Source organism: Macaca fascicularis, chromosome 7 (genome assembly GCF_037993035.2).
Source record: "Macaca fascicularis isolate 582-1 chromosome 7, T2T-MFA8v1.1".
Lineage (NCBI taxonomy): Eukaryota > Metazoa > Chordata > Mammalia > Primates > Cercopithecidae > Macaca > Macaca fascicularis.
The window spans coordinates 90,176,105-90,186,109 of NC_088381.1; the positions used below are offsets into that span (position 1 = coordinate 90,176,105).

At 39.9% G+C, this 10,005-nt stretch overlaps 1 protein-coding gene across 1 annotated transcript in view; it reads left to right on the forward strand.

Moving 5' to 3' along the window:
- Positions 1-10,005, forward strand: part of LOC101925857 (T cell receptor alpha chain constant) — a 487,011-nt gene that overhangs the window by 375,594 nt on the left and 101,412 nt on the right. The window lies entirely within an intron of this gene.

The following is a 10,005-nucleotide window of genomic DNA, read 5'->3' on the forward strand; positions in this document are numbered from 1 at the left end:
TGGAAGAGTCCTCTGAGTGTCATGGGAAAATAATATATGAGTTTTATTGCCCCTGTGTCCCAACTATTTTCTATTTATTCCACATTGGTCTACTGCAATAGTTTCAGAACATAAACAAGTATCACCAAAAACATCAGTGATAAATAATTCCAACCACTCATTTCAATATTTACTAAATATACCCATGGCACTGAAAAGAGAATATAATGGAAGAGTAAAGGAGTTGGGACTAATCGTGACTGAGTACCTGAATTGTAGGCTACACACTAGGTATATGATGAACCAAGAAGTTGAACCCAAATCTAACTAACTTACATAATCCCTTCCTTCAAAGAACTTAGTGTCCAGCACAAGGCAAGTGTTCAAGAAAGAGCTTGTTGTGAATTGAATCCATTTCATTGGAATACAGCATCCTTGCAGAGTTCCAACTTTTTAAAATAATGTGTTTCTAAAGACCATTGTCTTTTTTTTTTTTTTTTTTTTTTTTTTGAGACGGAGTCTTGGTCTGTCGCCCGGGCTGGAGTGCAGACCATTGTCTTTAGAAAGACCAGTGATCAAAGACCTTAGACCACTGGTCTAAGGACCATCTGGAAGCAGATCCCCAAGGTGAAATTCTGACATTGAATGCCCGATTCCTAACAGGTCATGTGCCTTGTTCTGATGAGAAAACTGTCGAATGAGGGAGTTGCAGTGGCATGAAGGTTGTTAGTAGGTAGCATGGGCCAAATGGCCCAGTGATGTGGTGAAAAGTGCACTCCTTCAAATAAGACCCTAGTTACTAGAAAGTCACAAGTAGGTAAACAGATGCTGGTAGGGACAGTTTTTGTTGGATAAAGTCAGCAAAGAAAAGCTTTTAGAGGAGACGAATCCTGAGCTGGTGCCTACAGATAGTGACAGCCCTAGTGCAACTGGGAATATTACGGAGAGTGAAAGAATCTCCCTCTCTAACTAATGCCACCAAGAAGTCCCTTCACCCCAGAGCAAAGACATAACCTATCTCCACCCAAGTGAGCTATGTATTTTTAAAATATATCCCCTCTGAACTAAACCACTTTTCTGTTCACTTCAGATCAACCAGTGTTAATACCATAGATCTGAGAGCCTAGAAGTCCTGAGTTTTTCTTCACTCTTCTCGACCCCATGTGAGTTTGATTCAAGAACATGAGGATTAGTCCCTTCTCTTGGAATTACAATCACCAATTAGCACACCATGTCCAATTGCTCCTTTTAAGTCTAGGAGAGCACAAACAATGCACAGGTGAAGAAAACTATGCCTAGGCCTCCTCCCTAGGTTGTCCAAAGTAACTGAATTTATGACTTCAAGGACAGAATACATCAACCCAATCAAAATAAAATCAAAGAAGCCCATTTTCAGGGACTAGAAACAATTCACAGAAATAACACCTTGAATGAAATTCTCATTTTTAGTGCAGAAATGGAACATAACATCCTTAGATTACTTGCTTTCTAAAAGTGAATACTCTTTAGGTATTACTTTTTCAACATTGATGAGTTTACAACATTTATTTTTGCATAGCAGACAGAACTGTGTAGGCATTCACAGTTACAGAAAGAAGAAATTGACTAGCTTCCTGCTTCACACAAAGAAATCATGGAAAAAAAAAACATTTCAAGCCAAAAGAAAAAAAAAAGTTTTAAAACATTTTAAAGTCTCAGATTACTTGCTGGCTATAATGGGAATGTGTAACTTTGTGAAGATATCTGTGGCCATCTTATCCTAATGATCACTCATCTTTATCAAGCCATTATATTCATCTTGACATGATGCAATATACAGGGCATAACATCACCTACACGGTATTTCTGACATAAATAAATAAATAAACTAAAACTAATCAAACTTTAGTTCTAACAGGAGACAGGAAGTTAGAAAAGCAAATTAAAGGATTCCACAAAGAAACATCTAGACAAATCCAGCAGGTGAGACATTCCACTGAACAGTTTCAGTCTCACTGATAATCAATGTCATGAAAAAGGGGGAAAAAAGTGCAGTAGAGGGGAAGCAGTGGAAGGAGAACTATTAAAGATTAAAGAGATGTAAAAGATTTAACAACAATGGAATGCATAGTCTTTGAATGGATCCTTGTTTAAAAAAAAAAAAAAAAAATCTGTAACAGAGGCCAGGCACGGTGGCTCACGCTTATAATTCCAGCACTTTGGGAGGCAGAGGCTGGAGGACCACTTGAGCCCAGGAGTTTGAGACCCTGTGCCTGTAAAAAAGAAAGAGGAAGGAAGGAAGGAAGGAAGGAAGGAAGGAAGGAAGGAAGGAAGGAAGGAAGGAAGGAAGGAAGGAAGGAAGGAAGGAAGGAAGGGAAGGAGAAAGAAAGAAAGAAAGAAAGAAAGAAAGAAAGAAAGAAAGAAAGAAAGAAAGAAAGAAAGAAAGAAAGAAAGAAAGAAAGAAAGAAAGAAAGAAAGAAAGAAAGAAAGAAAGAAAGAAAGAGAAAGAATCTATAAAAGACATTTGGAGCATTTGGAGGAAAATTAGGAAAACTCGACTATGGGTTGGCTATTAAATTATTTTCAGGAATTTCTGTTAACTTTGTCAGGTGGGAAATGGTATTGTGGTTGTGTAGAAAAATATTCCTTTTCGTAATATACACTGAAGTGAATTGTCATTTTATCTGTAATTTTTTTAAATACTCAAGCAAAATAAATAGAAAATATGACAAATGTTAACAATTGTTAAATCTAGGTGATCATTCTATAGATACTTATTTTGTTAATCTCTTCTTTTTGGATTGTTTCAAAAATTTTATAATAAGATCCTTTTTTAAAGTTTTCATTTTGTGGCTGGCATGTTAGCTCACCCCTGTAATCCTAGCACTTTGGGGAGCCAGGGCAGGTAGATTGCTTGAGCCCAAGAGTTCTAAACCAGCCTGGGCAACATAGCAAAACCCTGTCTCTACAAAAGAATGCAAAAAATTTCCCAAGCAAAGTGGTGCATGCCTGCAGTCCCAGATACTAGAGAGGCTGAGGTGGGAGGATCACTTGAACCTGGGAGGTCAAGGCTACAGTGAGCCATGAGCATGCCTCTGCACTCCAGCCTAGATGACAGAGTGAGAATCTGTCCCAAAAAAATAAACAATAAAGTTTTCATTTTTAAGTGGCCAACAAGTCTACAGCAAATTTAAACAATGAAAATTTGAAATACAATATCTTCCTTAAAAATTAGCATATTTTCTTAAGGAATACTACTCTGCTCAAAGAATTCCCTAGATCTGTAAGCGTTCGGACAAATTAAAATCTTGTGTTTATATAACATATTTCTAAGACAACAATGAATTCTGTCACTAACTATATGAGTAAAATGAACAAGAAAACCATTAATAATGATGTTGCACATTTTAGATTCTTATTATTCTTTTTCAAGACACAGGCATAACTGAGATATCTTAAAATCACTGACTTTCAAGATTTGACATAATGGTAATAGCTCAAGATCAAGTCTTCCCTTTGTGTTAGAAGTGGGGGTGGGACAGTTCCAGACTTCCACAGTTGTACCAATGAACCCCAATCAGACGATTTTCAAGCTACTTCTCCTTCAGTGGGTGGGCATCAGAGAGAAGCTAAGAGATGGTTTTGACAAAACCCAAAATGTGTCCAGACCCCTCAAATAAGGTAGCCTGACCAGGTTTAATCCATTCTTAGGGCTTAATATGGATCTCAGTTCAAAATCCTGGTCTCTTTTAATTCTTGTCCAGTTGCTAAGTGTATTGTTTGTTTGACCCATTAACTCTGCTAGTCATGTTGGTCCATTCTTCTTCTTTACGGTTTTGCAAAAAACCTCAGGTTACAATTTCAGGTATCTGTCACTTAAACAAGTAAGCACTTATTATTTTTAATGGGAGGGCTAATATATTGCCACAAAAATATAGTATGGGTACTGAAGAAAATATACACAGACTCTCAGGTCATCACTGAGCCTTCCCACCATCATCATAGATCCAGCATCTGACTTCCAGAGTACCACCAAGAAGAAATCAGAGGCAGATGACATACAGATCCATGGTCCTTGACTCTAGAGAGTCCAACCAAAATGTGTGGATCCATTTAATCATTTCTACAGAAATGAAAGGCTACTGCTCCAAATGACTTCTAACCACTCACTCATCCATCACTCAAAGCATATGATACAATTGATCTACTGGTCATTAGCAATGTAGGTAGAGAGTAGTGAAGTAGTGGAGAGAGCTTGGTATTTACTGCTGCTGTTGCAGCTTTGGTAGCACAAACAACACGGAATTAGGACAGGGATTTTCAAAGTATTACCCACGGACCTCTGGGCACCTCAAGATCTTTTCAGGGAGCCCATGAGGTCAGAATTATTTTCACAATAACAGCAAAACATTATTTGCCTTTTTCATTGTGTTAATATTTACACTGATGGTGGAAAAGCAATGGTGGATAAAACTGCTGGTGCCTTAGCATGAATCAAGGCAGGGGCATCAAATTTGTATTAATAATCATTATATTCTTCACTGCCACAAATTTTCAGGGGGAAAAAGTTAGTTTCACTTAAAAATGATACTGACTGTGTCACCTTGCTAGGGCTGCCATAACGAAATACCACAGACTAGGCGACTTAAACAACAGAAATTTATTTTCTCACAGTTCTACAGGATAGAAGTCCAAGATCAAAGTGCTGGCAGAGTTGGTTTCTTCTAAGGCCTCTCTGCTCCATCTCCAAGCAGATGGCAGGCTTCTCGTTGTGCCCTGAAGAAAGGGTGGTCTTTCCTCTTTGTGTGGGGCACGCTGGTGTCTCTTCTCATGGTGTGTCCAAATTTCCTCCTCCTTTTTTTTTTTTTTTGAGACGGAGTCTGGCTCTGTCGCCCAGGCTGGAGTGCAGTGGCTGGATCTCAGCTCACTGCAAGCTCTGCCTCCTGGGTTTACACCATTCTCCTGCCTCAGCCTCCCGAGTAGCTCGGACTACAGGTGCCCGCCACCTCACCCAGCTAGTTTTTTGTATTTTTTAGTAGAGACAGGGTTTCACCGTGTTAGCCAGGATGGTCTCGATTTCCTGACCTCGTGATCCGCCCGTCTGGACCTCCCAAAGTGCTGGGATTACAGGCTTGAGCCACCGTGCCCGGCCATTTCCTCCTCTTATAAGGACATCAGTCAGACTGAGTTAGGGCCAACCTTAATGGCCTCATTTTAACTTAAAACCTCTCAAAAGGCCCTTTCTGCAAATATAGCCACATTCTAAGGTTATGGGATTCAGGGCTTAAACATGAATTTAGGGGGCAAACGATTGAGCCCATAATACTTACAAAGCAGTAATAATTATTAATTGTATTAAATCTCAACTTTTGAGTACATGTTTTTTAGTATTCTGTGCGACAAAATGGTAAGTACACATAAAGCACTTCTGTTACATTCCAAATTATGATCGTTATCTAAGATCACACTTGTGTGGTTGTTTGAGTTGCAAGTTGAACTAGCTACTTTTTCAAAAAAACACACATTTTTGTTTGAAAGAACAATTGACAGGCAACTATGGTTATTCAGACTTATAGATTTGCCAGCCATTTTCTTAAAAACAGATGAACAGAGCCTGTCATATTAAAATAAACAACTGCTAGTTGTTGCTAATTATTAAATTTTTTTTTTTTTTTTTTTTTTTTTTGGACAGAGTCTCACTCTGTCGCCTAGGCTGGAGTGCAGTGGTGTGATCTCAGATCACTGCAAACTCCACTTCCTGGGTTCAAGTGATTCTACTGCCTCAGCCTCTCAAGTCGCTGGGATTATAGCCACGCGCCACCACACCCAGTTAATTTTTGTGTTTTTAGTAGAGACGAGGTTTCACCATGTTGGTCAGGCTGGTCTCGAATGCCTGACCTCAAGTGATCTGCCCATCTCAGCTTCCCAAAGTGCTGGGATTACAGGTGTGTGCCACCGTGCCCAACCTGCTAATTATAAAATCTAAACTTCCAGGAAAAATTAGAGTTTTAGGAAATTTATGTTTGCCACTGTGAAGTAGATTGCTCACCAATATTTAAAAATTTTTCCTGATTTAAAGAGACTAGTGATTATGTTAACTACTGTAATACTTTGGCATTGAATAATAAAATGTGTGCTAACAGGTGGAAGCTGCTTAACAGTAAACCAATTTTCTCAAGTGACGAATGGATGCGTTAAGAAGCGTGCATGGGTGAACATTCTATCCACATTTCAGGATAAACCAATGTTTTAATGTAACAGAATATAAGTTCACTAACACGGTGTCAGATTTCACATCATAACTAGCCTTCAAAGAAACTACCTTTTGTCATGTTATGGTGCAATATAAAGAATACTGTAGCCACAATATTTTGAACAGGCTGTTAAAATACTCCTTTGTTTTCACACTACATATCTATGTAAGGCCAGATTTCTCTCACATATTTCAACCAAACCAACATATTGCAATAGGTAGAGTGCATAAGCAGACATGAGAATCCAACTGTCTTCTGATACGCCAGCTCTTCTCTGATAGATATCTGAAGACTATGATCACTGTGATACCTCCCTTCCTTTGGTCTACAGTCTCCCATATGTTTTAGCTATTCTTCCCAGGACATGGTTTGAAGTCTCTTAAACAACCTAGTATCCCTTTTAAAACACATTGTAGTTTGTCTACAACTCTCAAACCATATGTGTTAATACCAGGAGCAGCGGGTAGAGATAAATAACACTAGCTCAAAGTTCACAGTCCCAAATATTCTAAGCCTGGAGGATGCCCCTGTTCAATCTCTATTTCATTTCTTGGCTTAATATCCCACAAATTTGCTCCCAAGCATGAGATCACAATCCAGCCAGGACTGAACAGTACCACAGTCAACCCAGCCTCTAACACTGTCCCTTTCCTCTGAAAATGAGAGTGCCTGGCAAAAAGAACATGACACAGGCTCCTTCCAGGAAGAGTTGAACCTCAGGATTCATCCACCTTGTGCCTGCTCTTCCCCTTTCCTGCAGAAGAGCATCTCACATAATGATAAAAAACTACACAGAGAAAGAAAGGGCCAGGTTGCCCAGACTACCCTATGGCCACCCCAGGGAAGGGTATCAACTGAGAGGTTGAAACATTCTCAAACCATAAATGCCAGAATGAAAGACCAAAGAAGACATTTGCCTAGTGTACCAAAAAGATCACTGCACTGGGATATAGATACCCAATTTCTTGTATGTTCTTTTGAAATTGGGTGACTTGGTCAAGTTGCGAAACCTCTCTGGATCTTTCTAGACTCTCTCATCTGAAAACTTAGGAGAGTAAATATATGATCTTTGAAACGTCTCCCAGCTATGGCATTCAAGGATTCCTCTCCAGAGGTGCAATTGATCTTTGATTACCCATGTTAGTGGAAGAGAACATGACTTGAATACTCCAAATATGTAGACAATGTGAAACTCATTTCTATACAGCTTTAGAATATATTATATGGTATGGAGTAAATCACAACAAATTAAACTTACCCACCATGTTTAACTCAGGCTAATATTAAAAATCAATGTGTTTTAAGTAGTGGTCCCGTGTACCACTAAACAAATGTTAAGGCAGTATTCCATAAGGCAGCCTGGTGCCAGGCAGTGAGCCAGAGCCTGGGAGTTGGGAAGATCTGGCCAAGGCTCTGTCACTTACTAGCTTATCTTCGCTGAACCTGAAATACCTCATCCTTAAAATGGATTCAGAAGGCACTTTCTGAGCACTCACTGGGTCAGGCTCTGTACTTGTACATGGTATACAGGTATGAACAAAACAGATCACTTCCCTCAAGGGTCTCGACCTAATAAGAAGAGGGAAAAAGGGTTTTGAGTGCAAAAATAAAGATAATTACTGGATGCCATGAAAATTCTGAAAAGGGTGAGCACTTAACCCAGATCAGTTTGGGGTAGTCATTTAGGAACTCCCAGGGAAGCAAACAACTAAACTAAGACCCTGAAAATGCGGAGGATTTAAAGAGAGGGACCAACTAGGGGATAGAAGAAGGAAAGGGCATCTCAAGCAAAGAAATATGAAAGAGCACAGAGCATTCAGGAAGTAAGTAGTTCAATGCAACTGCATTTAAGGGAGCAAGTAAGCTAAGGTCTTGTGTTTTATACTGTTTTGTCCTGAGGATAATAGGAAGCCACCAAAAATTTTATGTATACCATTCCATAATTGCTGGAGACATAGTTAAAAGCATATGAGGGTGGAATCCTCCCAAGATCCACCATCTGTATTAATCAACTATTTTTGTTATAATTGTGATCTATAACAAACAACCCCAAAATTTCAATTGCTTACAGTAACAAACATGTATCACTTTTGCTCACTGGTCTGCAGGCCACCTGGACTTGGCTTCAAGATGTGAGTTGGATTTAGATCTGTTCTATGTGTCTTCATTTTAGAGGTCAGGGTGAAGTAGCAATGACTCCCTGGAGAACACTCCTTACATCTCAAAGGATAGAGGCTAAAGAGTGCTGGTGGAGGCCAGGCACAGTGGCTCATGCCTGTAATCCCAGTACTTTGGGAGGCCGAGGTGGGCAGATCACAAAGTCAAGAGTTCAAGACCAGCCTGACCAACATTGTGAAACCCTGTCTCTACTAAAAATACAAAAATTAGCCGGGCGTGGTGGCACACACCTGTAATCCCAGCTGCTTAGGAGGCTGAGGCAGGAGAATCACTTGAATCCGGGACACAAAGGTTGCAGTGAGACGAGATCACACCAGTACATTCCAGCATGGGCAACAGAGCAAGACTCCATCTCAAAAAAAAAAAAAAAAAAAAAAAAAGAGTGCTGGTGGAAACCCATGATGTGACATGTCCGAAGACTCAGCTTAGAACTGGCACACCAGTTTAGAACTGATACACTGAGCCAGCTTGGCCTGACCTAACTGTCAGGACCCTTTGATCTTGCTGGAGCTTGACTTGGAGAAAACATCTGGTTCCGGGGATTCTCAGGGACCATATAGTGTGAAACCAAGGGGAAGTTTTTGTAAAACTCTGTAGCTCTGTGACTGGGTGGATACGCACAGTGCTACAAAACCTACAGAGACCTGTACAAAAACTTCAGGGGCAAAAGTGCCACTCATATTCTATGAATCAAAGCATAATGAAGCCCCAATGTCAATAGAGCCTGTAGTAGGAAGCCCTGCAAAGTCACATGGCAAAGAACCTGGAGGTACACTTCTATTACAGGGAGGAAGTGAAGAGTTGGGAAGCCACATTCTCATCAGGATTCCCAACGTTTGTTTCCTCTAACTAATTCTATTTATACCAGTTTCTGATGGTGTGAAAGTCACCAGCTTCTTGGGAAAGTCACCAGCACTAGAAGGAGCTCAATGAGTCTCATATGGGTGAGTCAGAAGCTTACTGCATCAATCAGCTACCTCTTGCCATTTCAAAGACTAGTACCTAAGGCCAGCTACACTCAAGAGTCCAAGTGACAGTTCTTTATTCTTATCTGGTTCTCCCCATGAGGCCTTTTGCTCTATGCCATCCTATTGCATTGTCTGTTACTGAGGCCATAACATTCTTATTTTTCTCTTTTCCTATTTGCTTTTTTTTAATCAGCAAAAGAATGCTAGATTTTATATATAGAAATAACGTTCCTTGGAGTTTATGGGGCAGGTATGCAGCTGTATGTAGGGTGGAAAGTCATCACAAAGGTCGTAGGCAAAGTAGTCATAATTAAACCAAACCATGCATTTGGATAAGACCTTCAGGGAAAGTGTGAAGATTAACCTTTTTAAATTCCTGCTCCCTGTTGCTAGATAGTAACAATAACAAAATTCATACTCTTCTTTCATGGTTAACATTTAATAAGCTCACTTTCGACGAGCCTATCATACTACTTTGTTTTGACAGCACTAGAACAGAGATCAAAGGCAAGCAAGACCACTGTCTTGTAAGCCCTGAGGAGAGTTTTTGAGAAGGCAATGACTGGGTCAAAACTCAGAGGTCAAACAAGATTAAAACTGAAAATCATCCGTTGAATTTGGCCAGAGCTGCTGCCTCTGATTGCACA